The sequence below is a fragment of the Protopterus annectens genome, chromosome 1.part2, assembly GCF_019279795.1.
Source record: "Protopterus annectens isolate FY-2018-M chromosome 1.part2, PAN1.0, whole genome shotgun sequence".
Lineage (NCBI taxonomy): Eukaryota > Metazoa > Chordata > Ceratodontiformes > Protopteridae > Protopterus > Protopterus annectens.
The window spans coordinates 859,768,152-859,794,978 of NC_056727.1; positions in this window are offsets into that span (position 1 = coordinate 859,768,152).

Sequence of the window (26,827 nt, forward strand, 5' to 3'; positions counted from 1 at the left end):
GTGCCATATAATTCAAGGACTTTAGAGCGAGGGTCAATGAAGCATAAACATGCTTCCCAAATCTATCCAACATCCTAGATTCCTTGTTAGGAGGATGGATAGTCAGACTCTCTTCAGCGAGTTCCTTTATGGTGGCAGCAGCTATCATCACGGCATCAACAGGAATCCCTTTAGACCAATGTGGGTCATCCTTAGGGGCAAATAATATATGGTCATGTCTCTTGGGAATTGGTTTTATGGTGTCGGGCATCTTCCATGCCTGCTGAGCGATCAGTTTAATAAGATCATCAGTGGGCAGAGACATCCAAGAAGTAGAGGGCAGGGAACGAAAAATCTCCAGGTATACTGATTCCTCCAAGGAAGGTCGAATAGAGGACCAGCCACCCCTCGGTTTCAGGATTTATTAGGATTTCCCCAAAGGAAACATCATCGGGGTGACCTGGGGGAACCTTCCTCCTCATTCAAATCAGTGTCTTCAGTGAAGGACTCTTTCAAGGAGTCCAGGCACTTCCTCTTGCACTTCTTTTTTACAGGGAATTCCTTGTGGGGATGATCCAGGACAGTGTCTCAAGAAGAGACCACTAAAGTGGGAGTCACCTGAGACTTTTGTGCCCTCTGTCCCAGAGATGAAACTGATGGTAGCTCAGGCTGAGAAGTAGAAATCTGTACCAACAGGGATAGCAAAGACTGAGCATCCCCAAATGGACAATGCCTTCTCCATTATCCTAAAGGCTGCCCCCTCCATAGAGGGATGGGAGCCTGGAACTGAAATAGACTCCTTCAGAACTGGGGTCACACCCCACACCGAGGAGACAGCTTCTGGAACAGAAGCCTGGCTTGATCCTACAAAGGCTGAGGTACAAAGGGACATGGATGGTTCCGAAGGAAATAAAATCAAAGCCCCTCAGACCCAACCAGAAAATCACAACCCCTGGAGACCTCCGGTGCTAAAGGCTCAGAAGAATTCAAGACAACTCTCGGAACCGGACAAGAGGATAATCCAGAATTGAGACAGTCAACACTGGAGGAGTCAGAACCGAGGGCTCCAAGGTCTCAACAGGAGTTGGAGGAGGAGGGTATGGAGGAGTTATAGCTAGGCTAGTTCCGGTACCAGCCTGGCTAGGAACCAAAGATAACCCTCTGACCATCACAAGCAGATCCATCAGTCTCAATATAATGGCCTCAGAAAGACTCTTAGTAGAACGGATGGATGATGAGGGGGGAGATTTAGGGGGTCTCAATTCTGCAAAGGGGCTGGGTGGCATATCTTTAAAGGCATCAGTGGAAAGACAGTATTTAGTATTTGGCAGTTGTAATAGCTTTTACATCAAGGAATCTGTCGGTGCAGAAGATGTTTTTGGTTCCGAAAGGAGCTTGAGTCTAGAACCAGATAAATCCTCCGGTGCCAAGGATCTTTTTGGTACCGAGGATGACTTAGGCATTTTCTTAGATAGTTCCGATGACCCTGGAACCAAAGAAGGCCTTTTTCTCAAAACAGAGGAAGAAGATGAAGAAGACATGCTAGCTTCAACTCTAGATTCAGATAAGGCCTCATCAAATCCTGCTTTAAGGCGTCCCTTCAATATTAATTTGTTTTTCCTTTCAGTCAGGGTTTGCATAGAGAACCAGTGACAAATTGAACAGTCCTCCTGCAAGTGAATCTTTCCCACGCAATAAACGCATAAGTGTGACCGTCGGAATTAGCCATCTTGCCCTCACATTTCTGGCACCTTTTAAAGCCTGAGGTGCCTTTAGCAGATTTAGCAGGAGACGGTTGTTTGTTTTCTTGGTCAGCCATTATAGTATAAACAACTGTCAAACAGTCACGCGACAAGAGAGAAATAGAGAAGAAAGCAAGAGATTTTTTTTTTTTATTAAAGACTAAAGGTAAGAGATACCAACAATGGTATTTTAAAATACCTAAACATGTAATAAGTAAGAAATAAATAGAAAGAAAGTACCAGCAATGGTACTTAAGTTCTACCATTGGTAGGAGAGGGAAAGAGACAGAATAAACAGCTACATTAAGTATAAGAGGAGTGGGTAGATAGTGAAAGAGGAACTACACAAGAATTTCTTAAAAGGGATAAACAACTATTTCAATGGAATTAGAAAATTAGAAAAATTAGAAAAATAACTCACTGTTATAGCCAAGGTTCAAGAGAAGGAAACTAACATGCATTGTCTGCGAAGCGGCAAACAAGATCTGAGGTAACTTTAGGGAGGAGCATTATGGGTAGTGCCCGGCTCAAGAGTTTGGACAGCGCGAGCTAGAAGATATGGCTTTGTCAGTTCTGAGGTTCAGAACCAAACCAACTGTCAAGGATTGGGTGAAGATTGACAACATCAGATCTACAGACTTATTAGCTGACTAGTCTAATATGCAAAGCCATGGAAAGAATTATCATGTAAAAGATCACCAAAGACATAGGCAACCTTCATATACTGAACCCAACCCAGTATTATTTTGTCATGGGAAAGTCATACCTATTAAACCTGGTAGACTTCTTTGAGAAGATCACAAAGGCAATGGAAGATGGAAAAACAGTGCATACTGCCTATCTGGACCTGGCTAATGCATTTGATATAATTCCCACTGGAGCATAGTTGACAAACTCACCGAACTGAGTATAATTTCTACATAACTCACTGGATTACCTGCTGGCTCACAGGCAGGACCCAGGAAGTCTAGATTAGTGAGACCACCTGCACTAAGAGACCGGTCATCGGTAGGATACATCAGGGCTCTGTGCTGGGATTATCACTATTTGGCATTTACTTCTTGGAGGTAAAGGCTAATGTCAAGAGCCTTTGGCTGACCAAGATCACAGATAACTGCAAACTGGGAGCTATCATAAAATCCCCCCATGACATAAACATCTTATAAGATGGTCTAACACAGAGAAATGGGGTTCCGGCATGTAGCTCGCAAGACATTTCCCTGCGAGCTACATCGCCAAAACCAATTGGCTGCAACAGCAATTTGCCGTAGAGCAATATGGCTGAAAAGCATAGCCGCTGCAGCTGTACACTATGCAAAGCAATCCTACAACTGGTGGTGATCCTTACAGACAGCTGCCCGGCCGTATTCTAGCAGGGATGGCCATACTATATGTGTACCACGTTCTGTATTTTTATGTAAGGAATGCATTTATCACATTATTTATTTATTTTATTGTCAGACATCTGACAATAAAATAAATAAATAATACAATAAATGCATTCCTTACATGAAAATACAGAACATGGTACACATCTAGTACGGTCGTCCCTGCTAGAATACGGCCTGGCAGCTGTCTGTAAGGATTGCCACCAGTTGTAGGATTACTTTGCATAGTGTACAGCTGCAGCGGCTATGCTTTTCAGCCGTAGTGCTCTATGGCAAATTGCTGCTGCAGCCAATTGGTTTTGGTGATGTAGCTTGCAGGGAAATGTCTTGCGAGCTACACGCCGGAACCCGAGAAATGACTAGTGCCAAATTCATGGATTAAAACTCAATACTAAGAAATGCATTATAGTGCCTTTTGGGAAAAATGCTACCCAGACTAATTACTCAATCAGTAAGACACCCCCAAGAGCCGATCCAGTAGTCAGGGATCTAAGAACATATATAGACAAAAATCTGTTTTTTAACCAACATGTGGCCAAGGTAGCATGACACTTTATGTCACACAGCTTATAAGTAAGGGCATGGCATCCAGGTGCAAAGAAGTCATAGTGCCACTTTATTTGGCCCTTATCGGACCCATCAATGAGTATAATACACTCTTCAGCATATACCTAACTAGACATATGCAGCAATTAGAATGGCTACAAAGTTTCTTTACCAGAAGAACTCAGGGTATAAACACGTTGCCTTACATGGACCACCTAAAAACTCTGTCTCCTACAGGTTACTGAGAGGTGATCTATGCCTGGCAAGCAAAGCATCCTTGGATCCAGCTCTGATGGATCTTTTTCACAGCCACAAAAATAACTGCATCAGAGCTACTAGATCCAAGGATTTAAATTTTGATTGTGACATAACTAAGACATGTTGACGAGACAGATACTAGTCTCAGAGGATCCCCATGCTCTGGAACAGGATCCGCATCCATGTGAAGCAAAGTCCATCCCTAACCCTATTTAAGCATAACCTTGACCATTGGAAGGGAAATCAGAAATTCACCCTGGGTCTGGTCTCTATGTCTCTAATAGACAGAGGCAGACAGTAATTCCCATACTAATATACTACCCACATAACTTCTAGAAATTTCCTAACATACCCCCTCCTAATAAACTCTCATGATACAGAGGGATACAACTGAGTTGGATTCCATGGCTAGGCTTATATAGGCCCTGGTGGTCATTAACCTGGTATATACTTACAAACCTATGAGATTCATTGCATGTACCCCCACTTGTAGCCTCAGATAACAATCTGGCTCTGTTCCAACTCTCCAGATCCCCACCACAAGTTTGCATTGCTCTGAAAACAATTTATCTATATTAGCCTCTAAACTCTGGCATTCCCCTCTTACCAAATATCGCAGAAACTCCCTCTTACACCAAATTTAGATCATAATTCAAAAATTTCTACTTTAAACATATGTAAATGCTAGCACAGAGTGTCACTTAGCTAGAACTGGTATGCCCTTTACCTGCCTACCTTACACTTATGATTTTGTGTTTCACTGAAATCTCAAAGACATCTCTTACATAAATATATATATATATATATATATATATATATATATATATATATATATATATATATATATATCGTTACCACCAAAACCACCTTACCACCTTTATGTAACCAGTCTTCAAATATTCATGTAATACCATAAACTTTGTTGTACAATGATATATGTAGTTCACTGTTGACAAATAATTTGTCATTTTAATGATGAAATCTCTATTACTGCCATCTTTTATCATCTATGGCTTCAATCTTTGCTTCTTTTTGTACCATGCAACCCAGGCTAAGATTGTAATTGTTCAATTTTTGACCAGTGCTCTACCCCTTTAACAAAAATAAATACATTTTATTCAACTCTTCTTATTTACTCAAATCTGACTCTTCCTAATGATTCCAGTTAATTATACCAACAGACTTGTTTTTCTATCCATAAAAAACAAAGGTTCTTTACAACTAGTGGCATAATGTGCTTAAAATACTCCACAACATACCCCTCCCAACCCACCTAACTGCAACCCTTTCTCCCTTCAACCTGTTCTTACTTCTTACATCCGATCTCTTCTGCTAAAGCTCAAACCCTGCTTCCCATCCACTGATAATTTTCCTCCAGTCTTCCTCAAATTAGCTGCTGACTCTGTAGATTTCCCAGTGTCTATTCTAATAAACAGGTCCATTCAGGAATCCACTGTACCTACCCTGTGGAAATCCTTCACAAAGGTGGGAACTCTACTGACCCATCCAACTACCGTCCTATAGCTATCTTATCCCCCCCTCTCTAAAATCCTTGAAAGAAGCATTCATTCACAACTTCTTAAAAACCTCCAATACAACCTTCTCACACCCACACAGCATGGTTTCCATCCCAAGCACATCACAACTACAGCCTTACTATCCTTTACCCATACCATTGCTGAGGCCCTAAATAACAACAAACTCATCTCTTGTCTCTTCTTAAACCTCTCTAAGGCATTCGATACAGTCTCCCATTCCATACTACTATCTAAACTTGCTAGTCTCAGCCTATCATCCTCCACCCATTCCTGGTTCTCAAGTTACTTATCTAGTAGGCAGCAGTCTGTTAAATGGCTCTCTTCCTCTTCTCCATTCCTACCTGCCTCAAAAGGGGTTCTCCAGGGCTCCAATCTGGGACCCCTCCTGTTCAATATCTTCACCGTCCTTCACACATCTTGTAAACTATCCTCCCTCATACAATACGCCGATGATTCAACCCCCATCTCCATTTCTGATAACATCTCTGAGCTTCATACTCTTTCTCAACAAGCCTTTCTATCTACTGAACAGTGGCTAACTGATAACCTACTCATCCTCAACCCTAAAAAGACCAAACTCTTACTATTTCTCACCCGCTCACTTTCCCACCACAAATCCTCCTTCTCTATCTCTTTCTCTAATAACACAGTTATTAAACCTGATGCTCACACTAAACTTCTAGGAGTTATCATTAATGATGAACTCAAATTTAATATGCACCTTCTCCAATGTATAAAAAAGACAAGCCAAAAATTAGGTCTACTATATCATAACAAAAAAATTCCTAACTCCAAATGCTAGACTATCCCTTGCTCAAGCTCTCCTTCTCCTATCTCTTCTCTATGCTGCCCCAGTGTTCACCAACATTCAGTCCACAACCTTAAACAAACTTCAACAGACTTACCATAAGATTGCTAGATTTAGCACTAACTCTCCATATAATACACACTACTGCCTAGCCCTTACATCCCTAAACTGGCTGGAAATCCCCCACTTAATGTTGCTAACTCAACTTCAAATGTTACACTCTATTCTCCACAAACCTTCATCTTGTCCTGCTCTCTCTTCCTTCTTTCTAGCTACACTCCATCTCGTAATCTCCGTACCTCAAATCAGCAACTACTACACACCTGCCAACCAAAAAAAAGCAGTAGGAAAACTCTTATATAAATACTCCATAGCCCAGACTTGGAACAAACTTCCTAGAGACATAGGCTCCACTATTCACCCTGCCCACTTTAAGGAAAAAGTCAAAATCCACCTACTCAGCTCCAAAATCTGTTCTTGCAAAGCCCCAACTTGACCTCCCCCTCTCCACTCTTGATTTACCTCAGCTCAATAAGTTCCCCTCCCAACAATAGCAAACCTGGTACTGGATGATACCTCTTTTCTAATGGATTGAACTCGTGTTTGTAAATATGTAAATATTCGGAACTACTCAACTACAATATTGTGTGCATACTTTTGCTTTGTATTGTTATGAGATTGTATAACTCCATTTCTTATCATTTGTTACTGTAAATGTTGTTGTATTTTATTTTTGTAAAATGTCTGCACTTGGAGCTTTTCTCCTTGGGTCTCCACTGAAAACAGGCCAAAAACTCAGCTGGACTAAAACAGTTAATAAATGTCAATAAATAAATAAATAAAATAAAAATATCATGCAATGGGCTTGGAAAACAACACACCTATAACAGTTGATCACCTGAGGATAAATGTAGGCATGATTCTAACCATGGGTCATGCACAGAATTGTACTGTAACATCAGGTCTTCAAGAATAGATCACTGTAAAAGTAAATTATAATGTTTTGTGCTTGCCTGCCTGCCTACCTACCTACCTATTGAACTGCATTGGTCTGGCTAGCTTTCCAAAGTTGTCTGATTTCTGTGTAAGAAATATCACTGGTCTCATGCATGTGAGAGTATCACTATAGGTAATAAGAGACGCTGCTACAGATCCAGCACTGGAATGCACCATCCTGAGTTCTTAATGGCTAATTCCTTTAAAGGGTTATTGTAAAACACAAATATCTAGTACCATCTTATGGAAAGTACAGGTAAAAGTAGTTAGAACATTTAATGTTAAACTTCCATAAATTTCACAAAACTAAGTGCCCCATATCTAAATATAGTAGTACCAACAAAGTGTGAAACAGGAAGTTTTGCTGTTGCAGTGACCTAGCAAAGCTCTACTGCCATGGCAAGTACACTACAAAACTGGGCAGTCTTCTTCAGACAGAGTCACTGAAACAGCAAATTATAAAATTTGGGTAGTAACCCAAGCAGTATTTAATTACTCTTGACAGGATGACAGTTAAGAAATTCTCTGTAGCACAGCTGTGCCAAAACCTGTACTACCTCTAGACCAGTGGTCTCCAACCATTGGGCCACAGACCGGTACTGGGCTGTACATCATTTGGTACCAGGCCACACAGAAACTTTTAGTCAGGGAGTGAAACAAAAAAGTGAGTGTATGTATGTATGTATGTATGTGTGTGATTGTGTTCATGTTTCTGTATGCGTGTGTGAATGAATGTGCGCATGAAAGTAGAATGTATGTGTGTGCGTGAAAGCAGAAGAAATTGTGTATGTCTGCATGGAAGAGTGAACAGTAAGACAGATCTAGCCATTATTTTACACTCGTTTAGCAGCTCTTTTGCTGTTTGGAAAGTATAAAATAAAAATAAATGAAATGGAAAAAAGTGTGTGTGTGTGTGTGTGTGTGTGTGTGTGTGTGTGTGTGTGTGTGTGTGTGTGTGTGTGTGTGTGTGTGTGTGTGTGTGTGTGTGTGTGTGTGTGTGTGTGTGTGTGTGTGTGTGTGTGTGTGTATGTTTCTGTCTGAGTGAGTGAGTGAGTGAGTGAGTGAGTGAGTGAGTGAGTGAGTGAGTGAGTGAACATGTGCATGAAGCAGAAGAAACTGTGTGTGTGTGTGTGTGTGTGTGTGTGTGTGTGTGTGTGTGTGTGTGCGTGTGTGCATCTGTTTGCATGCATGTGTTTGTGTGTGTGTGCCTGTGTGTGTGTGTGTGTGTGTGTGTGTGTGTGTGTGTGTGTGTGTGTGTGTGTGTGTGTGTGTGTGTGTGTGAGTGAGACCGATCCTTGGCAGCAGCAGCATCAATTAAGAGGTTTGCGTACCTGTGAATCATAATTCTCAACCTCTTGCACAATAAATCTAGACCCAGCAGAGCAACAAATAATAGAGAGATTTTAAATATTGCTCTTACAAACTTAGAAAGTTGCTAGATTCAGAAAAAAAGTTTCCATTAGGTTTGCTACCTCTCGATCATACCTTTCAACCTTTTGCACAATAAATCTGGACAGAGCCACAAATAATAGGGGCAGATTTTAAATATTGCTCTTATAAACCTAGAAGGTTGCTAGAATAAGCATTGAAATCCCTGCATCAATTTTCAACATCCTATCTTTGTGATCTTTGTGAAGAGGGGTTTTCTGCAATGACAGCAACCAAAATGAGATTACGGAGTATATTGAACATAAGGTGTAATTGTCTGACATCACACCTAGATGGGACCATCTAGTTGCATGAAACAAGCTCAGGGCTCCCATTGCTTCCGCGTTATGGTGAGTTGTATTTATTATGCACTTTACTATGCTTTATTTTTATGTCCACACAATGGTCAGTCCATGGAAAATTGTTTTACATGAAACTGGTCCTTGGCGCAGAAAAGGTTGCAGAACGTTGCTCTAGACTAAAGTCCTGGTTTACAGTCTTTAGTGAAAGCATGATTAGCAGTTGCTTTATTAAAATGTAATCTAGCAGGACTTTGGAATGTGATTCTTATTTATCACTGGAAAAAGCAACACAATGGACTGGGCACTTGGAAAGATTTATTTGGAAATAGACAAGACCTTTTCCTTTTGGAAAGAAATAAGTAATCTGTTTTCCTTAAAACAGACTGTTTCTGGTGTAATACCTTAGTTGTCTGTGAATATCCAAAGTATGTAAAAGGTGTCCCCCTGCATTCTTTTTGAAGTTAAAAAGTATGAATAAGGAAGACAAGTAAAGCAAGTTTTGTCACTGAAAGTTGAGTTAGTTTTCAGTGGCACTCCTTCACTATGGAATACTGTATAAGGCAGTTTAATGTCAAGGCATGTGATTCTGAATCTTCAGGCCTGATATAACTTCAGCTACGTACAGAGACTTTTAGAAAATATATTTAATGTGCTTAAAGTCTGCTCGTTTAAGGAAGTCCAAGTTAACTTTCCAATAAAAAAAAAAAATCCAAGTTCCATACAGAAGAGTCATGTCTTCTTAGTCTTAAATGAAATACAACTTTTAGAAATTATTTTTGGCATTAGGCTTTGTTACAGCCTGTGAAAAGGTCTGAAATACAAGTTAAAACTGCAAAAAATGTACACTTAAATAGATGAATGAACAAGGCTGAACATATAAAGATGTTTGAATCTCCAGAAGCATTGTTATTAGATGGTTTAAGAGGCCTAAGCCCTTAGCAGATGTGTATGACACAAACCATTATTTGAACACATGATTTCTTGGTAGATAGTTTTTAACATATTTGAGAATGTTTATCACTTAAGTGACAAATGAATCCCTGAATCTCTTTGAGTAATTACAATTCTATAATCCATGTTGAAAAATTCAAGAGAACTGTGATTAAGATGAAGTACTCTGCCTTGCTGCTGAGTTAGCAGGATCTTGTATACAGACAACATTCATGGTGAAAAAGAAGTGAGCTGCATTATGACAGAAAACCAAGGCTGTCGATGCCAAGCTGAAGTTATGAAAATTAACTGTCTTATTCTGCTTTCAAAATAACTTTCTCAATCATTGAGATTGGAAGAAAGGTATACCAGATACTGGGTCCAAAGAAAAAAGAAAGCTTTCATTTTTCAAACTGCATTGTGGTGAATCTAGGAGTAAAATGCAAGAAGCTTATTGTTGAGATGTGTAGCAAACATGTCCACTTTGGGAATTATCCACTGATGCACAGTCTCTGAAACTATCAGATGGTCCAGAAGCTATCTGTAAACTAGACATACATGGCACTTGGGAAGTTTGCCAAAAGATTCTCCTCTGCAAGTTATAATGCATTCAGTAAAAGGCTGTGATGAATACCCCAATCCCAAATTAAAAGTATATCTTTGCAGAATTAAATGAATTTCACATCCCACTGCTTGATATACCACATAAGTCATCCATAACGTTTTGTCGGTGTTGATTTTAAGAAAATGGTGGAAGAAAATTGCCCAAAAAGCTGTCGGGACTCTTTCTGTTGCTCTGATTTCTTTCATACTGATGTAAAGAGACATTTCTTCTTGTGACTGCTAACCCTGCTGTAAGATTCTACTGAAACATAATTGCAAAGCAAAAGCTGAAAAAAGTGTTGTCAAGTGCAGTAAAATGGCTGGAGAAACCAAAGCTCTTCCTTTTAGTCTTTTGCTTGAATCCTGTTTTCCATAATATAGAGTATTATGAGTGAGACACAGATTGTAACCAGCTTATTACGTGTTCAAGACATGGATGTCAAGATTCACCTCGAAAGCAAAGCTCAAGAGGTGGAGCTTGGCATCCATGTCAAGAAGACATAATACAGGATTATGAGCAGAGGACCAATCATTATTCTTTGTAGTGCATGGAGCTTTATTTGCTCCATGTATTACTAGTTACAAAAAATGGCACTAAGTGTTTTGTGGGCTTTTGAAGGCATAATGCTCTTAGCCAGCAGCATGAGAAAGACAGTGTGAAAATGTCTCTTATATTAATACTCACGTTGCCATGCCTCTCAACCATCCAGATTTTCACATAATGTCCAGATTATTTTCCTCATTTTTGTCTGTTCCTCATAAAATCTGTGTTTTTCTGACAAATCACTGAGGACCGAAGTCATTAATAATGACATACATTTGAGTGCCAGACTTTGTATCCTTCAGAAAATGCAGGCTAACACAAATCCTGTTATTTCATCAACCTTCTAAGTTTATACATCATGGACACATTACCGGCACAGACAACAGGCAAGAACAAATCTGTTTTTATTCTGCCACTGTCATTTGTTGGTCAGTACTGGTAGATATGACTGCCTAGCATGAGACCCAACCTTAAAAAGTGAAGCATGGGGTGCTTAATGTTTGTTAAGATTGGGTCTCGCTGTACAGTAGTGCTTAACTGATTTGCTTTTTCTGGATATCAGAACATAATCACCACGCTCCATACACTACAACTCTTTTACTGACTGAGGAAGGGAGATTACTTTTTTCTCAGACTATTCTGTGGAATGATTCTAAACGTTCCTGAGCCCCACTGTGACCTTCTGATATGTAGGTTTACATACGGGACTAAAATAATGCATGAACATGTAAACCAAACTCAAAAGAATCTGTCTTGCAGTAAGTGCAATCCTATGATGTTAACGTTATAGCTGTTTTTTTAGGAATGAAAACATTCATCTGAGGTATCTTTAATGGATCTTGTGAAACATGCTGTTTGTCTAGGAGGCAGACAAGACTTCTTGAAGTATCTTTCAAGTGGTTTTCAAAAGTAATCAGTTCCTTTGACAGTCTGCTCAGATTGTCCTTAAAGTTAGTTTGATCCTCATATTTTTTCAGTTCCTCACATAGTTTTTGAACATCACAAATGTTGACCTCAATAGTTCTTTCATAGTAAGAAGACAGAATATTAACAAAAGACATGGACGCCTGTTGCTGTGCCAGATTCCAATCCCTTAATAATATATCATCCGGCTTACTGACTAATGGTTGTAGTTTGGTCCTTAAACCCCTCGGGGTGATGTTTTGATTTTGATAAGCTTTGAAAAGCTTTAAATGCCAAATGTTAGTACGTAGAGTTTTAACCTTCTTGCCAAGCTGAGTGAACAACAAATTACAACCGTCAAATGGAGCAATCTGGCTGTTCTCCTTGGAGCCCTCATTCATAGGTTTAAGTCCAAATATGTGGATATCATTCTTGACAGCACAAAGCTTTTGGAGCAGCTTATTAAGATCCATGACTATGAGTTGCTAATTTGCTTAAAGCAATCCAAAAGACTCGGTTTGTCAACTGTGATGTAAAAATGCCAAAAATTAAAAACTGTGTGACATCTCCTGAGCAGACTGTCAAAGGTGCTGGGAAATAAACCCCTTATAGTTGAACCTGGTTCTTTGATACAATAAGTAGTAATGTAAACCCGATTTGAGTCAGAGAGAAATGCCAGACATTCGCTGATTGAGACCAAACAGTAACAAGGCAATACAAACTGTTAGGTCCAAAAAGGACACAAAACAATTCCACCCAGAATAAACAAATGAACAATCCGAAACTGAATTCACAAGTTAAATATAATTATGAGTGCTTACCACTGTAAGAATAAACAAACCCCTGTTTCAAAAACAAAGGTAATATAGTAACCATAGACTAATCCCTAATAGAAAACATATTCACAGGTGAGGGGCTTTGAAACCACATATATGTACACATGTTCTTACTGTCTAATATGCCATAACAATTTTAATAATGCTCTACCAACGTAAAGGATCATTATACTAAACATAAAAAATGTATAATGATCAAATGTCAATGTGTGATCCACTTGTGATATAGCATGTGGAAATCAAGTCCTATTTGTACTGGTCACATATGTGACCTAGATAGCTTGCTGTCCCCTAAAAAGCAATATCAAAGCTAATAAGCAACAAAAATAAATGCTGTATAAAAGGGGATTATATAGTATTGGTTACTAGATTCAAGTTGTCCTGGTGGTAAGTTAGTCATAAGCGTTTGAAAAAATCACAAATTCCCCCATAATACCATCCATATGTGCAGAATAGGTCATTGACAATATATCAGGCAATAGATCCTTTAAAACAGGGTGGCATAATATATTAAACATGAAGGAAAGGAAATGGATTGTAAAACTAGGTGGTCTTTTCCCACCTGGATTAAATGACAAATTGTAAAACTTTTCTTTCCTATCATGAGTTGGATACCACTAGGTTGGATTTAATACATGGTGCATAGAGCATCATAATTCTTAAACAGTGAATTATATATGGTATATTAACATTTATGCAATGACCCCCCCCCCCATTAATATTCAAAAACGTGCACGCTGATTGCTCAGTGTGCACGCTGTAAATCAGAGTTATACTAATGGAAAAAGGTGCGGTCGCCTGGACTTTTTCCATTACTATAACTCTTTTTTTACAGCAATGGAGAATGCAAGAGCTCCGTTGCTTCACACTGTCTCGCTATGCTAAACGAGTTTAACATAGCGAGACAGCTTTAAAAAAAGCAACGGAGATTCTCCGTTGCTTTTTTTAAAGCAGTCTCGCTATGTTAAACCCATTTAACATAGCGAAACAGTTTGTAAAAAGCAATGGAGATCTTGCTTTCTCCGTTGCTTTTGCCCACAGCTCTGATGTACTGTGTAGGCAAACGCATGCACAGTACATCAGAACTGCCGCAGAATACCAGACAGCTGCAGAAGGGCAGCAAGGAGGAATTATACAATGCCATTATTTAAGAAAATTAATTATTTTTTTTCTTAAATAATGTCATTAATATATAATAACCACTTCTGGGTGTGGGTAATGCTGGATTTACCCACGGTTGTCTTTATTTGGCCACTCGGGCTTTGCCCACATGACCAAACCACACCAACCGTGGGTAAATCCAGCATTACCCACACCCAGGCGTGGGTTATTGCTATAATAAATCACAAGTACCAGGTGTATTAAAAGTTCTATTTTACATAGACTTTTTATGTGGTTGAATATTGTTTTTTTTTGTGCCTAGGATTTGGTATCACAATTACTTTGTTTTGTTTTAACAGGAAATTATGTCATGGACATTTAATTGGATCAGGTATTTATTGCAGGGTTTGAACTGCTATCTGAGACGTACCACTGATGACAGCTTTATGCTGAAACCGGTCTGGTTCCAATAAACCTGATGCTTCATTCTTCCAAGGTGCTGGCTTTTTTGTTTATGTAAGCATATAGAATAGTTGTTGGTTTTAGCTGTGATGTAGGGATGACTGTGCTGCTGCACAGTACTGTAGTTTATTTGTTGCTGAACTAATGAGTTGCATGAATCATGATTTGCTACAGTTGTACCTATAGTACATGAACAGAACATTTTCACACAGTAAACTATTCTGCACACTAAATGATATTATCACAATATTTAATTAATTTCTTATTTATATTTGTTAACTGAGATAGTCCAACTGGGCAATTGCTTCTTTTTTTGCATAGGCCCAGGAAGATAAGCTCCACTAATGCTCTAATTACAAAATTTAACAGTGACAAAATGTTGTTTGAAAGAATTGATAAGACTGTAGTATACTGGAATTAACTGGAAACAACTGAAATGAGACTGGAATGAAAGTCTTTATCTGTTAATTACCCAAACTTGTGCTGAACAGGTGTCAGTCTCTCCTTTATGGATCAAGTCCTTCTGCACTTTTCAGAATAAATTCTGCATACGCTGTAGTTTGGTTAAGAATGCTTTATTTGATGTTACCAGTATTCAAATACTGCCTCCAATAAAAGTGCTGACAAACAATAACAGTCTGTAGAAATTCTGAAATGCTGGATAACAGTACAGTTGTGTACACTTACCATAAATGTAGATGTTTGAGTGTATTCACTGTTGCAGTCATCACACTTGGGGTTATCTGCCTGCACATAGCCCTCAGTCAGCCCAAATACCAGAGTCTTAGTATTTCTGCGTTGGATGCTGTCGCTTCTTCCATGACGTCAGGTCGTCAGGGGTATAAAACATGCAGCCGACGCCATTACATCAGTTTTTCTTGCCCCAAATGTCAGGAGCCCCCCAAATAGGGAACTAGTATATGGTGGGGAACACCACCAGCAAAAAGTAAATACCAATGCCATTAGGAATGGCCATAGAGAGGAGAGGTAGAAAGGTAGAGCAAACCAGGGGGCTGGAGGGAGGGAAACCAGGACTGCAACAGTGAATACACTTGAACATCTACATTTATGGTAAGTGTACACAACTGTATTATGTTCTTTGTGTTTTACTGTTGCAGTCATGACACTTGGGTTGATTCCCAAAGCTGAAGAAGGGTGGAGACAGTCAAGAAGTGTTAGGGCTGGCTAGTAGGCCTTGCAAGACAGCTGTAGCAAATCCAGCCCTGGATTTAGAAAAGATAGGTAAGTGGTAATGCTTGGTGAAGGTGTGAACAAAACTCCAGGTTGCAGCTTCCAGAATGTCCCTGGTAGGGACTCCCCTGAGAAATGCTATACAGGTAGAAGTAGCCCTAGTGGAATGTGATCTTATCCCCTGTGGGGTAGGTTTACCATGGTGCTTGTAGCAGAAATGCATGCAGTGTGATATCCATTTGGAAATGGTTTGTTTTGAAATGGTCTTACCCTCTGTCCCTGTAGCAAAGCTGCCTAGCAGCTGGTCAGATTTTCTGAAAGGCTAAGTCCTGTCAAGGTAGAACCTGAGCTGTCTGTGCATGTCAAAGGAGTGCAGGATCATTTTGCCTTTATTCTGAGGGTTAGAGAAGAAGGTTGGCAAATGGATGGATTGGTTTAGAGCCACACTGGACACCACCTTGGACATAAAGGAAGGGTTAGTCCTGAGGGAAACCCTATCAGCATGGAAAATAATGAAAGGTTCCACAGCCATTAGTGCCTGTAACTCAGACACTCTTCTTGCTGAAGTTATGGCTAAAAGCAAGGCTGTTTTCCAAGAGAGGAATTTTAACTCTGCTGAGGCAGCAAGTTCAAAAGGAGGAAGTGTGAGCTTTTCCAGTACAAAGTTAAGGTCCCAGGCAGGGGTTGGTGTTCTTCTATGGGGGCCTTAAGTTGTTAGCCCCTCTCAGGAACTGCTTGATGAGAGGGTCAGAAAATAGAGGTGGCTAAGTATTATAATGAGCTGAGATGGCAGAGGAATTAATCTTAATGAAGGAGAAGGATAGGCCTCTGTGGAGTAGCTCTGCTAGGTAATCCAGGATTACAGATAAGGAGGGCACTGCTGTGTCCTTCCCTTGAGTCTGATTCCAAGAACAATATCTTTCCCATTTTTCAGCATAGGATTTCCTAGTACTAGGCCTTCTGGCTTTAAGAATGACATCCAACATCTGTTTGCTGAGGGCCGCTGGTGGGGTATTCAAGAGATAAGCCAGGCTGCAAGGTTTAGGGTTTGCAATTGAGGATGCAAAATCTGTCCCTCTTGCTGAGACAGCAGGGAAGGAGTCTGGAGAAGGTGCCAGGATGGCACTGTTGTCAAGCTGCATAAGAGTGGGTACCAGTGCTGGCGTGGCCAGTCTGGGGCAATAAGAATTGCCCTTGGCCTGTCCTGTTTTACCTTGAGTAGTACTTTGGAGAGAAGGGGCAGAGGGGGAAAGGCATACATTGAGAGGTTTTCCCATTGAAAGGATAGGGCATCCACCTTCCAGGCCCCACTGTGAGGGTTCCTGATGCAGAATTTGTTCAACTGATGGTTCTGGGGGGAGGCAAAGAGGTCTACCTCTGGTGTCCCCCACCTCTGGATCAGATGGTTGAAGGTGTTGGGCTCCAATTTCCACTTCTGTGGGTCTAGGAGATTTCTGCTTAAGTCGTCTGCCAGTGAATTTTGTTTGCCTGGCAGGAACTGAGCTTGCAGATGCACTTGGTTGCTCAAGGCTGTGTTCCACAGGCCCATGGCTAACCTGCAGAGTGGGTAAGAATGGGTTCCCCCCTGCTTGTTTATGTACAACATCACTGTGGTTTGTCTGTTTTTATTAGCAGTTATCCTGGAAGGATTAGGTATTTGAAGGCTGTCAGAGTATTATGTACAACTAGCATCTCTTTTTGATTCATGTGCAGGAGAATCTGGCTTGGGCTCCAGTGGCCCTGCATGCATTTTCCTGCCATATGAGCCCCCCCATGCATAGTCTGATGCATCTGTTGTCAGGGTTTGGGCGGTGAGGGGTTGAGTGAAAAGCAGTCCCTTGTTGTGGTTGCATGCTTCTGCCTACCAAAGGAACTCTGCCCTTAGACAAGGTATGACAGAAATGACTGTTTCCAGGTCCTGAGAATGTTGGCACCAAAGACTTTTAAAGTACCATTGAAGTTTCCTCATATGCAGTCTTGCATATGGAATTAGCAGAATACATGAGGCCATGAAACCTAGGGCTTGCAGTATTTTTCTTGCAGATAGCTGGGTTCTGGTGTCCATTTGTTTGAAGTAATTTGTCAGATAGACCTGTTTTTCTGAAGTGAGAAATGCCATCTGGAAAGTTGTGTCCAAGCTTGCTCCCAGGAATACAATATTTTGACTGGGCTCCAATTGTGATTTATTTTCATTGATGGTGTACCTCAATGAAGTGAGAAGGCTTCTTACAAATGCCAGGTACTGAAGTAGAAATTCTTGACTGTCTGCCTGTATCAGGCAGTCATCCAAGTATGGGAAAATTTGGATATTTCTCTGCCTGCAGTATGCAATGGCTGGAGCCAGGCACTTTGTGAATACTCTGGGTGCAGTAGATAAGCCAAAGGGAAGTGCATAGAGCCTGCCCTGAAACATAGATATTTCCTGCATGACTCCCTTATGGGGATGTGCAAATAAGCTTCTTTTAAGTCTAGAGTGAGTAACCAGGCATCCTTGGCTAACATGGGGAGAAGCTGTTGCAAGGTAAGCATTTTGAACTTTGGGACCACCAGAAAGGTGTTGAGGATAGAAAGATCCAGGATTGGGCAACAAGAACCCTCTTTTCTGGACAACAGGAAAAGTCTGGAGTAGAAACCCTGAACCCTTTGTTCTACTGGAACAGGTTGAATAGCTCTGATATTGAGCAGGGCCAGTACTTGCTTTTGAGCCTCTGCCCACTAGTTTGGAGGAAGGTCTGGAAACCCGCTTGGGTTGGTAGTGAATGGAAGTAGAATTTGCACCCCTGGGATGCAATGTTTAGGACCCATCAGTCCTGAGTAATGGACATCCAGTTTTTTGCATGAAGGGCAATTTTTCCTCCTAGGGGCACAAACAATTGGGCAGGGCAGGGAAGGATTATTGAGAAGTCATTGTGAACTTTTTCTATAATGGGGCGGCTTAACACTCCCTGTTTTTGAGGTGGGGGTGCTCCATTGTTTAGATCTCTGCATACCCTGAGACTTTAGTCTGGGTGGCTTGTTTCCTCTGGGTCTGGTCTGGGAAGGCCTGGCAGGGGCTGGAAAGGACCATTTTTTTGAAGACCAATGCCTACTGAATCTAGGTGGTTGCACTTGTAAGAATTATTTGACAGTTTGCATAGATTTAGCTTTTTCTTCCATCTTTTTAAGCACTTCTTCTGCTTTGGTGCCAAACAAATGGCCCTGATTTAAAGGAGCGTCTAGTAATTTGGATTTGACATGATCTGACAAGGACTGTTCCCTCAGTCAAGCGTGCTTTCTCAGTACAGACCCAGTGACTGCAGCCCTGCAAGATGCTTCTAAGGCATCAAAGCCATACTGCAAAGTATGTTTACTAACTTGGTTTGCAGAATGCATTAGCTCTTGTAAATCTTTATTTTCTGCACAGTCTGACAATAATACCATTTTTTGTTTAATTAGTTCCATAATATGTTGCTGGTACTTCAACATGTGAAACTGGAAATTCAATGCCCTGATGGCAAGATCTGCAGAGGTCTTACCCTATCTGTCTAAAGCTCTGGAATCCCTGCCCGAAGGGGTAGGATTTTTGGCTGTAGTAGCCTTAATAGCTTTAGGTCCCTGGTAAATGGCCTCTGGATCAGCAGTGAGATTCTTGAAGAGGAATTTGTGGGAATCAGGTACTCTGTAGTACCTGTCAGGTTTCCTAGGGGCCGGGGGTAATGTATCTGGAGTTAGACTGGATTCCATAAAAACATCATCAACAACATCCAGGGCAGGGGGTATAGTCAGAGGCCTGTGCTGAGGCAACTCTAAAAATTCCCTGAGTCTCTTTTTGGACTGAGGGTAGTCCTGGCATTCCCAGTGGAAATGCTCTCTCAAAGTATGCAAGGTTTCACCAAAAGAAAAATCCTCTGGTGGGGAGGCAGATGGAATGGATTCCTCTGCATCTGAATCCTCATAGGTTGATAAGGTCATGTCCTGGTAATCAGAAGGGTCAGAGTCATCAGACTCCTGGTCTGTAGAATCAGACTGAAACTCAATTCTTTGACTCTTAGAAGGGGAAGGGTGGCTTCCCCTAATTAGGGTAATAAGGTCTTCAGCCATTCTAAGCATTTGTTTTTGTGGCATGGGAGCTTGACCATGCACTTTGGTCATCAGTTTTCTAGGCATAGTGCATACTCTGGGCCTGAGAAACTCAGTAGTTTTAGCTATAAACGAAATTGTCGGTTTAATACAAACATTGGTATGTCGGAATGCACCCTCAGAAGCCGATGCCTGTACAGCAGCTCTGGACCCATCTAAGGTAGAGACATCCGCAGGTTCCATAGTCAAAGAAGCACCTCGCGGCATACCAGACTCCGAATGGGTCTCAGCAGAGGCCTGCGAATCTGCAGAAGCGGGCATCAGGGGCTGCAAAGGCACCTCACTGAGTACCGGCGAACTGGTGACTAGCTTAATGGAAGCGTTGTTAGCAGTCTTGGACCTATACGTTTTGTCTCTGTCTTTATCTTTATGTTTTTTCAGAAGATCAGTAGTTGGATGGCTTATCGAAGCCATTTCGGAATACGGAGAATGAGAGCGAAAGAATTTAGCGACAAAGATAGCCCGACGATGAATTGTTCGGGTGTTAAACAAGGCACAAAACTGACAGCGAGAGACATCGTGGTCTGGGCCTAAAGAGGTGATGCAGTAAGAATGAAAATCTCTGTGAGGTATTTGCTTTTCAAAGGCAAGGCAATTGTTAACTTTTTCTGACATCGGTTAGAGCAAGAAAAAAGGATCCTAACAGGGTACTTAGCTTTAGAAGACTTCAGGTTAGAAACTCGAAAAATGAAAATTTCAGGTAGAGTCCGACCGGCACTTACAAACTGCTTCTGCTTCGGGCTCCTTCTCAGCAAGAAAGACTGATGTAATGGCATCAGCTGCATGTTTCATATCCCTGACGACCTGACGTCATGGAAGAAGTGACAGCATCCGACGCAGAAAAACTAAGACTCTGCTATTCCGGCCGACTGAGGGCTACCTGCAGGCAGATAACCCCAAGTGTGATGACTGCAACAGTGAAACACAAAGAACATCAGTGCTGATAAATATCCAAAGCTTCTGCACGTGTATTCTGATTCTCCTGAATAATAGCAACTGAATTAGTCTTTTCCTCCTGAACAGTATGGATACTTGACCTGACTTCTGTACTCAGGCTCGAGTGTCTGTACTGTAAAGACCTTTTGCATATCAGTCCAAAAAATAACTTAACTGACTCCACTGACCATATCTGAAGTATATTCTAATAATATCAAACCTTGTATTATTTTACACACTTCCTTAGGCTTGGTTTCCAAGACTTGTCTTGCAGGTGTCTCACAGTCTATATTTTATCTACCATTCCATTACAAGTACACATATATTTCGCTTGAGAAAGGAACATTCTGCAGCTGTCTCTAAGAACTGTTATTTCTGCACATATTATTATTATTTTTTTTTTATCATTTGTTAATCGGGAAAGTCCGACTTGGAATAATAACAATTTTCAGCAGAGGCCTGGGGAGAAACGCTCCAGATGCATGTCTTTGTAACGTGGGAGGAAACCGGAGCACCCAGAGGAAACCCACACGAACACAGGGAGGACATGCAGACTCCACACAGAAGGTACCCCAGCCGAGAATCGAACCAGAGGACCTCTTGCTGTGAGGCGACAATGCTACCATTGCACCACTGTGCCAGCTGAGCCAGCAAGATTATCTTTTCTTCCTTTCTTCTGAACTGTCTTTCCCTGAAACTGAATGTATACATGAAAACGCAAGTCTGACTATATATTTTCAGGCCTATTATTCTACCTTAATGTACTATAGTGTACTCGTAAGAATACAGTGAAAGCCTCAGTCTAACATTGGTGACATTGTAAATATATACAAATGTACAAAAAGTACAGTCATGTGGGTAAACATTTTATAACAGTAGGTGTTTGGATGATCACTGGTCCAGTAGCCCTACTATACGAGTTATATCCTGCAAAGGATATAATAGCCAGCCAGCTTCCAAAGCTTCAGGGCACCTTCCATATGCCCAAACTGTCAAGCAGCTCAACTGGAGCTGACTAAAAGACAAATTTGGCCATCAAGTCCTTCAGAGCTTTGTTGCAAAAAGAAAGTTGGAGGCTGATACTAGAAAGGACAATGCTAGGAAGAACAAAAAATAAATAATCACATATTGGTATAAACAACATTGCAAAAAACAAGGGGGGTGTAGGGAGGAAGCAGCCACTGCAGCAGTGATCATTCTACTGTTATGGTAATTTTACTTATACAACTGTAGTATTTTCATCACTGCTACACTAGCCTTAGCAATATGGGTAGATTAGCCAAGCTTATTACATTTGGGAGGTGGAAAGAAAAGAGTCCAGGAACCCCTGGAGAGTGGTCCTTGCAAAGCCTGATGTAGACCTACAAAAGAAATCCAGCTTCTAGTGTGTGAAAGTATATACAGAGGACCAAGTTGCTGATTCAAGTATACTTCTAGAATCCAACACTGTCAAAAAGGCCACAGATGAAGCCAAGGCCCAGGAAGAGTGGCCTTTGACCCTTCCCAGAATAGTTTTGTTGCGGTGAGTATAACAAAAGGAAACAACCTTAGACAACCATTTCTGAATAATCTACTTTGGCACAGGTCATCCCTTCTTCTTACCTTAATAAGAAATGAACAGTTGATCTGAAAATCTGAAAGATTTAGTTCTATTAAGATAGTACCTCAGAAGTTTGTGGACATCTAAGGTATGGAGTCTCCTTTCTCCTTCATTTTTGGGTTCAAGAAAGAAAATGGGGAGCTGGATAGTCTAGCTTAAAGTAAACTTGGACACCACTTTAGGCATAAAGGAAGGATTAGTTCTCAAAACCCTGTCACCGTGGAAAACAATCTGGGGTTGACTCACCTTAAGAGCTTGCAACTCAGAAACTCTTCTTGCAGAGGTCAGAGCAATCAGTGAAACTGTTTTCCATGTTAAGAACTTTAAGTCAACCAGGTTAACTGGTTGAAATGGTTCAAGTGTTAGCTTCTTTGGCACAAAGTTAATATCACAAAGAGGGGCCACCACTTTTCTTGGAGGCCTCTTATACAAAACCACTTTCAAAAATATTTTGACATGACACTACATTGAAAGATGACACTATATTGAAAGAGGAAGATCCATGGGCACACATGCTGAAATGACTGATAAATGAACCTTGATAGAGGGGTAAAAGAGGCCATAGGTTAGTAACTCACACAAATATACTAAAGCCAGAGAACAACTAGCCCTGAGTGAGTGCTGATTGTGTTATTGACACCACCTAGTACTCCTTTTCCATTTGCTAATATATGATTTCCTAGTAGCAGGTTTTCATACCTCCATTAGTATATGAAGCACATCCTCAGTAAAGAGGTGCCTAAAAGGAATTAAGACCCTATCATTCAGGCAGTCAACTAAAATTGACTGGTTCTGGGTATATCAAATGCCTTTCTTCTTGTGCAAGTATCTCCAGTCTGTGAGAAAGCTTGTGGCAAATGCCTCAAGCCATTTCCAAAAGAAGGTTATAGGTTCATACTAGGCTAACTGCCCTTGTGGGCTATTTTAAGCCAGTTACCCCATGTGAGAATCAAACCCTGCACTTTGTGTTTGTAAGGTAAACACCTTAACCATTATGCCAACCTCCCACCCAAAAACATGGCTGCCTGGGCCACAAAGGAGTCACTACAATGATCTTGGTTGATTCCTTCTGAATCTGCAGAAATACTCTGGATATTAGTGGAATTGGTGGAAAAGCATAGAGGAACATTCCTGTCCAAGGAAGAGAAAAGGCATCTGTCTTCCGGGCTGTCTTAAATGGAGTACTGGAGGAGAATATTTGAGGAGCTCAGTTTCAGTGGTATAACAAGGAACACACTCACCCCTGGTGCAGAAGGCTGTGGGTTCTATTCCTGCACAAGGTAGATCGATTATTGACACAGGAGTGCAGCATAAAGGGATGCATTCCTAAGTGTGTTGTCTTTCAGATGAGACACTAAACCAATACCCCATCTTGAGTTAGTGGTAGCTCACGTAAATGAAAAAGATCCTATGGCACCTATCAAAAAGAGTAGGTGTCCGTAATTTATATACAAAAAGAACTCTTATTTAGAGCATAATTACATAAATTTGCAAATGTACAAATATATAGATATGCAAATCTATTTACACATTTTTATAATTTACTTTACAATCATACTAACTTTTTATCCCTATTAGACCCCCACTCCTTTTTCCATAACTACCATCTGAGTTTATTTAACATTGTTGCTAAAATCCATGTATCATTAAACATTATTTTATTTATTCTTTCATTCCATAAAACCCATTTGACATAAAATAACTTTTTATCTATTTTTTAACATATTCTTTAATTGTATTCTTATACTATCAATATTTAATCATATCACTGTTTGTTTTATCCACTTCTTTTATATCTTTAAAAATCTTATTTACATATTTTCCCATACCCTTTTTTTTGTCTTTTACATTTCAAAAACACATGTTCTGTAGTTCTTCTTGACAATGTAAGCATTTTCTATCACTTTTCTTTTTATATGGCATATTTACTTTTACTGGCAAGTTTATCTATTACCAATTTCCACAAAAAATAGTGACATTCTATATTCTCATTACATTTGTTTCTTATTTTTATAGCTTTAATTTTTAATCTCTTAGATTTTCCCTTGGTTTTACATAGTAGTATTTTATCATTACATCCTTTTATCATACTTTATCTTTTTCTATATCATCAATTTTTATTTTCCCAAGACATGTTTTTCTAGGTAATATTTTATTCCTTCATTTATACACTCTTTTTCTATTTTAGTGTTTTTTACCACAAGCCAAAATCTATCATACTCATATTTATACCGTTTTATTACTAATCACTCATCTTTTGCATTTGTCCACTTTAACAATTTGTACAAATTTAATGAAGCAGCAAATATCACTGGATTAATTAACCCTAAACCTCCTTCCTTTATTTACATACAAAAGTAATATTTTTACTGGGTTTAATCTAGAACCCCATATAAATGAAAATAATTATCTGCAATAATTTATTTTCATATACTGTTGGCAACATAAATACACTTGATAAGTCTGTTCGTATTTCCATCAGTACTGAATTTATCAAATAAGCCTTTTTCTGAATGATAATTTATATGTTCACCAGAAAAGACTGGTTTGTTTTATTTCTTCTATTGCTATTTTCCCCATTGGATTCTGCTTACATCTTTATTCCCAATTTTTATATCTAACACAGAAACATTGTTCATTGTTAAATACATATCCCTATCTTTACTACATCACCTAAACCTTTACTTTTCTCTTTATTTAAAGCCAACCCTATCTCCTCAAGAAACCCATTTGTGTAAACAATTACCTCTTTTACCTAAATGATGTTTTTTGCAATTATTATAATGTCATCTGCATATGTTAACAGAACTGGAATTTTTAACTTTTCAGGTGTTATATACCCTGCCTCCTTCATTTTGTAATTGATTTCAACACTATCACATTCATAACTAATGCAGAGAGTATACAACTCATTGGACATCCCTATATTACACCACTCTTCATATGTACCTCTTGGCTTAACCAGCCATTTACAAGTATTTTACTTTATTATTACTATATGCCAACATACATAATGTTCTAGCTTTCTCTCTTATATTATTTCATTATTGCCTATAAAATTTCATGTCCATTTGTATCAAATATCTTATTAAGGTCTCCTGTCCTGATTTTTGCTTCTTCTTTTCTATTCATAGTATCATCCACAATTTCTCTATCAATAATTCTTGACAACCCTTCTCCAAATATATATACTATCTTCCATAATATTTTCCATTTTAGTTTCAAATCACTTTCATATTATTATCATAAAGACCTTACTTCTTCTTTCAGCTTTTCCCGGTTAGGGGTCGCCACAGCGGATCACCTGTCTGCTCATGATTGGCAGTGGAGTTTTATGGTGTCGAGTTGCCAGCCCGCTGCCCAAACTTCTACAGAAGGCATACACATGCAGGCATACACTCATTCAATACTATCGGTCTGCAGTTTTTTAATTGGCTTCTGTATATCTTCCTTCTTCCACATGAATTTAAGTATTCTACTCAAAATTCTTTATGCATAAAATCTTAACTTAACCATTCATTTAAAATCTTTAATTTTTTTGCCAATTCCTTCAATGTTTACACATTTCATACCCTATTCTATCTCACCCTACAGCAGAATCTATATTTACTTGTCCTAATACTTTATCTAGATCATTTAAAGAAATCTTCTTTTCCAACTCTTTATTTCCTTTTTCTGTTAACTTTTCTTACTTGCCATGGTTTTTCACTACCTTCTTTTTTCTTTAAATGCTCCTTGTACATATTGCACTATACTATCCATAATCTTTTCCTGAGTTCTTTCTATTTCTTGTTTTACATTTTTTATTTCATTCATTATATTAACGTCTTCCTTTAATAATCTACTTAAGTACATTGATACTTCTCTTTTTTTCAGTCTCTTTCCACCTCTGTTCAAAATTGTACATGTATTTTTTGTTTCCTTGTTGAATGTTTTTATCACATAAAGATTTCATGGGTTACAGTCTTTCTTTTTTCATATTCTCTAATAAATATTTCCATTGAAGAAACAGTCTCAAATATAATGTCACAAAATGTCTCTTTGTTAATAAGAATAAGTGCTCTTATCTCATATGGTTTTACACCAAAAGGAGCTATTAAATTGTCTCATACTTCATACCTGTTTCTTTTTCTTCTTAACTTTGAATCCTTACAGTGTACTTCTGTTTTTCATTTTCTTCTGCCTTCTTTTCTGCTATTCCCCTTGTGCAGTCTTTTACTTTCTCTTCATATGTTTTCTTTTCCATTTCACAACTATTGTTGGATTGTATCTACATTCTCATTTTGTATTTTCTCCATAATGTCCTCTAAGGAAACATGTCCTTTATTTTCTGGCAGACTTTGTATAACCATTTCATAAGTAAATAATCCTGCAACCCTCCCAACAGGAGGGCTGTAATTATATATCCATCATTTGATGACTCATCTCCATCAAAAAGATTTCTTTGAAGCATCTCATCAGAATCCTGCACACATTCTCCAGTCTCAGTATTTGCTTTCTCCTCCATTTTTTCGCTACTCCATTATCTCATTCTCTTTCTACCGCTTCCCTGTTTCTCCAGGCCATCTTTGCACCTGGAAAGCAAACAGGAAGTGCTCCTGCAAAATGAGTCAATTT